The following is a 6,000-nucleotide window of genomic DNA, read 5'->3' on the forward strand; positions in this document are numbered from 1 at the left end:
TGGGAGAGGGGATGAGAGAGCCAGGGTGGTAGGGGGTGCAGGAAGAGGAGTGAGAGAGCCGGGGGGGGGTAGAGGGTGCAGGAAGACGTGTGAGAGAGCCAGGGGAGTAGGTGGTACAGGAAGATGTGTGAGAGCCAGCGGAGAAGGTGGTGCAGGGGGTTAAGTGAGAGGGACAAAGGAGAAGATAGTGCAGGGGCATAGGTAAAAGAAAGTGTAAAGGGAGAGACATCTTAAGAATGGGAATGTCAGGGATGCAGCCATCATAAAACACAAGTAATAATGAAGAATGAAAATGCACAGAGAGGACAAGTGTTAAAAAAAAAAAAAAAACAAGCCTTCATACTCCATTCACCTATATTTTCTATACCCCCACTCCTAAATTTCTGCTTCGACCACTGCCCTCTATTCCTGCTCCCGACTGCCTGTTTGAGCTGACAGCTGCTGATCCCTCCTCGCCCAGCGCGCCCACTAGGAGAACAGAACACAGGATGCCATAATCAGGTAAGTTCATATATTTTCTCGTGTGCAATATGTTTTTAACCATCCTTTCTTGAACTGGGGACACTACAGCGTATCCAATAATGTTTAACACTATGTATTGCTCATTATTGCGTTGTAATGTTTTTTGCATATTTATCTGTACAGAGATTTTTAATTAAGAGCAAAAAACATTGCTTGTCATAAATTTTATCTGTAATTGTGTCAATATATCTATTTTTGTTTGTATTGTAAATGATGTATTAAGCTGCTCTTGGGACTCACACTCAGTATCTGATATGCTGTAACAATTTTTATTTGTGAATGAGTTTTTATCTGAGCTTTACTAATGATTTGGGGGCACTACTATGCCATAATATGATTTGTGGGCACTTCTGCATGACCAAATATGAATTGAGGGTAATACTATGTGGCATAATATAACCGTGGGGCACTACGATGTGGCATAATATGAACTGGGCACACTACGGTGTAGCATCATATGACTTCTGCCAAAGGCAAGTCTTTCATTGTTGAATATGACGGGAGCCCAAAGAAGTTGCTGTATCGGGGCCCAAAATTCCTCTTGTCAGCCCTGCCTGTAAGTCAAGGGGGTAGACGCCTCCAGGTAAATAATCTAAATGTTTCCTATCTAATCAAACTGATGGATCACATCCAATTATTTCTCACCCACCTCCTCTATCCCCCTTAATTTATATACTGTGTTATTTAAAATGAATAGAAAAGACGCATATCCAATTACTGTAGTAAAACAAAAATATTTTTCTCTGACATTTTGCTGTAGATGGAAATACTTTTAATGTGGCCGTGTGGGTTCAACTGATCATTCAATAGTTTTTTTTTTTTTTTAGATATATTTTAGTTTTATTTCATGTGGAATGATTCATGAAAATTCTGCCATTACTATTTAATTGAGGGAAAAGGGTACCTGTTACCTATATGTGTGTGTAAGTACTCTGTTCGTTGTTGCTATTTTGTGGGAGATTTGAAAAAAGCAAAACATTGTTTCCTACAGTGGCGTCTGTATAATTGGTGGTATTGCTGTAGTATAGGGTGGCGTGCTGGTGGCAATGTTGTAGTGTGTTTGGTGCTTGGTATTGCCAATAAGTAGGAGAGGGTATTGCTATAATGTGGGGGGGTGATGCTGGACGCTGTAATGTGGGGGGTGATGCCGGTTGCTGTAATGTGGGGGGTCATGCTGGACGCTGTAATGTGGGGGGTCATGCTGGACGCTGTAATGTGGGGGGTGATGCCGGTTGCTGTAATGTGGGGGGTGATGCTGGTTGCTGTAATGTGGGGGGGATTTATGTAGTATGAGTGTGTGTGGGGGGTTATTTATTGCTGTAATTTGGGTACTAATAATGTATTGTCATGGTGTTTATTGATGTAATTGGGGTGCTAATAATGTAATGTTGAGGGTCATTAGGAGAAATAAATACCCCCCCCCCACACACACACACACTCATACTACATCATGTTGTACTGCGCCAGCATCAGTGTGCAATAATATAGTGCATGGAGCCCACAACACGTGGGCCTGTGTGCTTTAATTGCCAGGGCTGATTTTTAGTCCCAGTCCGGCCCTGGTCTCAAGCGATGTCTACAAGATCTCTGATAAATAAATATAAACATACTTACTTAAATCAAACTCTGACCCCATTTGATTCGCTTACAGTCTGGGTGGGCATTATCTACAGCCCATCATCCCACCCCTGATATTTAGGAGTCAGATCTTAGTAGGAATAGGTGAATATGTGTTCAGGTAGAAGACCCTCTAAATATATAAAGTATTCTCCCAACTCTGAGCCCATAACACCTAGCACTCAATTTAGCATTGTCATTACCTTAGTGATTATTATGCATTGACTCTAACTTTAGTGATCTATCCAGTCTTTGTACAGGATTTTCACCACTGATCCCTGTAATACTTGTTCTCTCAATGAATTCAATGGATTTAAAAAAAATATATATATTTTTAACATTTTTTTTAATATTATATACATAAATCAAGATGAATTTAATGTATAATATACACATTTACAACACCTCATTATTTTTTTTTAATGCCTTGTTATTAATGACTATATTAGTATGACATTAAATAGTTTTGGACACAGGGTGGATAGTCTTAATAATTTAATATGTTTTATATTTTACTAAATAGTGTTAAAATGCATCTAAAATTATTTTCATTCTATTAAACTCCTAAACCTTTGGGGGGCCTAGACAGCCCCCAGGACCCTGGCCGTTCATTTCAGAATGAAAGTTCCTTACCAGCACTTCTTTATTTCCACTTCGATCACTGTGTTTGCCGTATCCTACAGCATCTTGTCTAGTAGAGCAGAGCAGATCTAGACTTGTATTCATCATCACGCGTATCTTCAGATCCACTCCTTGTTGACTTCGGACGTGTGTATACCTGATTTACGTGCGTTTTTTAAAACATGCAAATTACGTTCATTATGCGTTCTTTAATTAATCAGGCCCTATCGCTTTTAATGTCGTCGCAGAATACATAGATACATTTATTCAGCATCCACTGTTTTTTTAATGTACAGTATTTTCTGTGGAACAATAAAATACTGAACCTAAATCAGATATTTTATTTCAAAAGTTAATTCTTTCATAAGTAAGTGTTAAGTGTTTCATCTTGAAAATGATCTGAATGGTAAATGAAAAGCTCCCTCTTGTGGCCATTAGTAAAATGGCAGTCTGCTAGGGAAAATATATTGCTTTTAATGTGTGCATTTATATTTGTATTGAATGGTGGTGGTCAACAAATGTTGGGTAAGAGATTAATCTGCAGCATATATAGCATAGAAGAGTTTGCTTGTTTAATAGTGCTTGTTTCAATCCTGAGTATGGACACTGTTTGTACGGCAGCATAATCTGAGAACTAATTAATGAAGTCTCCTTATCTGTTGAGCAACATGACAAGTCCAACTTGCTTGAGTGGTGAGATGTGAAAGTGAAAAGCATGCCCCCAAAAATTGATTTTTGAGAATAATATGTATGTATATCAATTTTTAAAGCCAAGAAGTAAGAAATGAATACAACACAAACTCTTAACTCACATAGTGAAAAATTAGGTAAATTGTATAAGTCAACAAGTTCAAAATCTGTTCTTATGTAATATACTGTATGTCTTATAGAATACATAATGTATTTTCTTTCATAGATAAGTGAACGAAACAGAAAATAATTATCAGAGAATGCAAACAGACTAAATTGAATCATGTTGTAAGTCTTAAAATCTACTGTCACTTGCATCGGCCAATAGAACTATGAAATACCAGGAAATTTAAATGCATACAGTTTATTTTTATATACAGAACCTGGATAAATTGATTGATTGATAAGTAAATTAAATTGAATATCTAACACATAATAATACAAGATACTATAAATCAAATTATTATGCGACAGCAGTACAAAAGTTGTACATATGTAAATATGTTAGCTGACATTTGCATTTATCCCAAATAAAATGAATATCTTTTTAAAAAAAATGGTGCATAACCCTTGAAGGAGATTATAATTTGTAGACATTTATACAGAGAGGGTATCTATCTGTATGTCTGTCTATCTAGTGTGTAACAGCAGTACCATTGAGAAGTATGCTATTATTGGGAGTTATGGTGTTATTTGTGAGTATATAACAGAGACAAATAAACCTTTCACATTGTTTATAAGAATAATTCGGCCGACCCAGCAAATATTTGGGAATTAGGCACATTCTTCAGCCAAATGACCATCACCAAACCTAAATTTGTGATTTGTGTTTGAAATAGGAAAAAACAAATCAGTTTTTACTTTGAAATTCAATTCATGATATTAGTTATGTTTTATGTTATAAAATTAAATGAAATAACAGGGAGCTGATGTGACCTGAAGTTTGTTCAAGCTATAAATCTCATCCAAAATTTCTTAAAGTCCCAAATTCAGTAAGATACAGTCATGGCAAAAAGTTTTGAGAATGACACACATTTTTCACAGTCTGCTGCCTCATTTTTTATGATGGCAATTTGCATATACTCAATAATGTCATGAAGAGTGGTCAGATGAATTGCAATTAATTTCAAAGTTCCTCTTTGCCATGACAATGAACTTTATCCAAAAACAACATTTTCACTGCATATCAGCCCAGCCACAAAAGGACCAGCTGGCATCAGGTCAGTTATTCTCTCAATAACACCAATATGAGTGTTGACGAAAACAAAACTGGAGATCACTCTGTCATGCTGATTGAGTTAGAATAGCAGACTGGAAGCTTTTAAAGGAGAGTGGTGCTTGAAATCATTGTTCTTCCTCTGTGAACCATGGTTGCCTCCAAGGAAACATGTGCAGTCATCATTGCTTTGCCCAAAATGGGCTTCACAGGCAAGGATATTACTGCTATAAAGATTACACCTAAATCAACCATTTATAGGATCATCAAGATCTTCAAGGAGAGAGGTTCAATAGTTGTGAAGAAGGCTTCAGGGCGCCCAAGAACGCCCAGCAAGCGCCAGGACCGTCTCCTAAAGTAGATTCAGCTGCAGGATCGGGGCACCACCAGTGCAGAGCTTGCTCAGGAATGGCAGCAGGCAGGTGTGAGTGCATCTGCACGCACAGTAAGGCAAAGTCTTTAGAAGGATGGCCTGGTGTTAGAAGGCCAGAATAGAAGACACTTTTCTCCAGGAAAAACATCAGGGACAGACTGATATTCTGCAAAATGTACCGGGATCGGACTGCTGAGGACTGGGGTAAAGTCATTTTCTCCGATGAATCCCTTTTTAGATTATTTGTGGCATCTGGAAAAATGCTTGCCTGGAGAAGGAAAGGTGAGTGCTACCATCAGTCCTGTGTCATGCCAACAGTAAAGCATCCTGTGACCATTCATGTGTGGGGTTGCTTCTCAGCCAAAAGAGAGGGCTCACTGCCAATTTTGCCTGAAAACAGAGCCATGAACAAAGAATGGTACCCAAATATCCTCCAAGAGCAACATCTCCCAATCATCCACAAACAGTTTGGTGACGAACAATGCCTTTTCCAGATTAATGGAGCACCTTGCCATAAGGCAAAATTGATAACTACCGTATTCTTCGCTCCATAAGACGCACTTTTTCCCCCCAAAAAAGTGGGGGAAAAAGTGTGTGCGTCTTATGGAGCGAATACTGCATGCCAGAAAGGAAGGAAGAAAATAAAACTTACATGTCCAGCATGGAGAAGCGGGTCCAGGCCAGGCTGCAGATCCTCCTGAGCGTCCGTCCCTCGGCCTATCTGTGAGGACCTAGCTATCACATGGGACGTCCCATGTGATAGCTAGGTCCTCACAGATAGGCAGGGTGACGGACGCTCAGGAGGATCTGCAGCATGGCTGGGACCTGCTTCTCCACGCTGGACATGTAAGTTTTATTTTCTTCCTTCCTTCAGGAGGATCCGCAGCGCTGAAGACACCTGAGGGAATAAGATAAGGCTATAGTGTTTGTGTGTGTGTGCTGGAGGCTATACTGTGTGTGT

Source organism: Mixophyes fleayi, chromosome 4 (assembly GCF_038048845.1).
Source record: "Mixophyes fleayi isolate aMixFle1 chromosome 4, aMixFle1.hap1, whole genome shotgun sequence".
NCBI lineage: Eukaryota > Metazoa > Chordata > Amphibia > Anura > Limnodynastidae > Mixophyes > Mixophyes fleayi.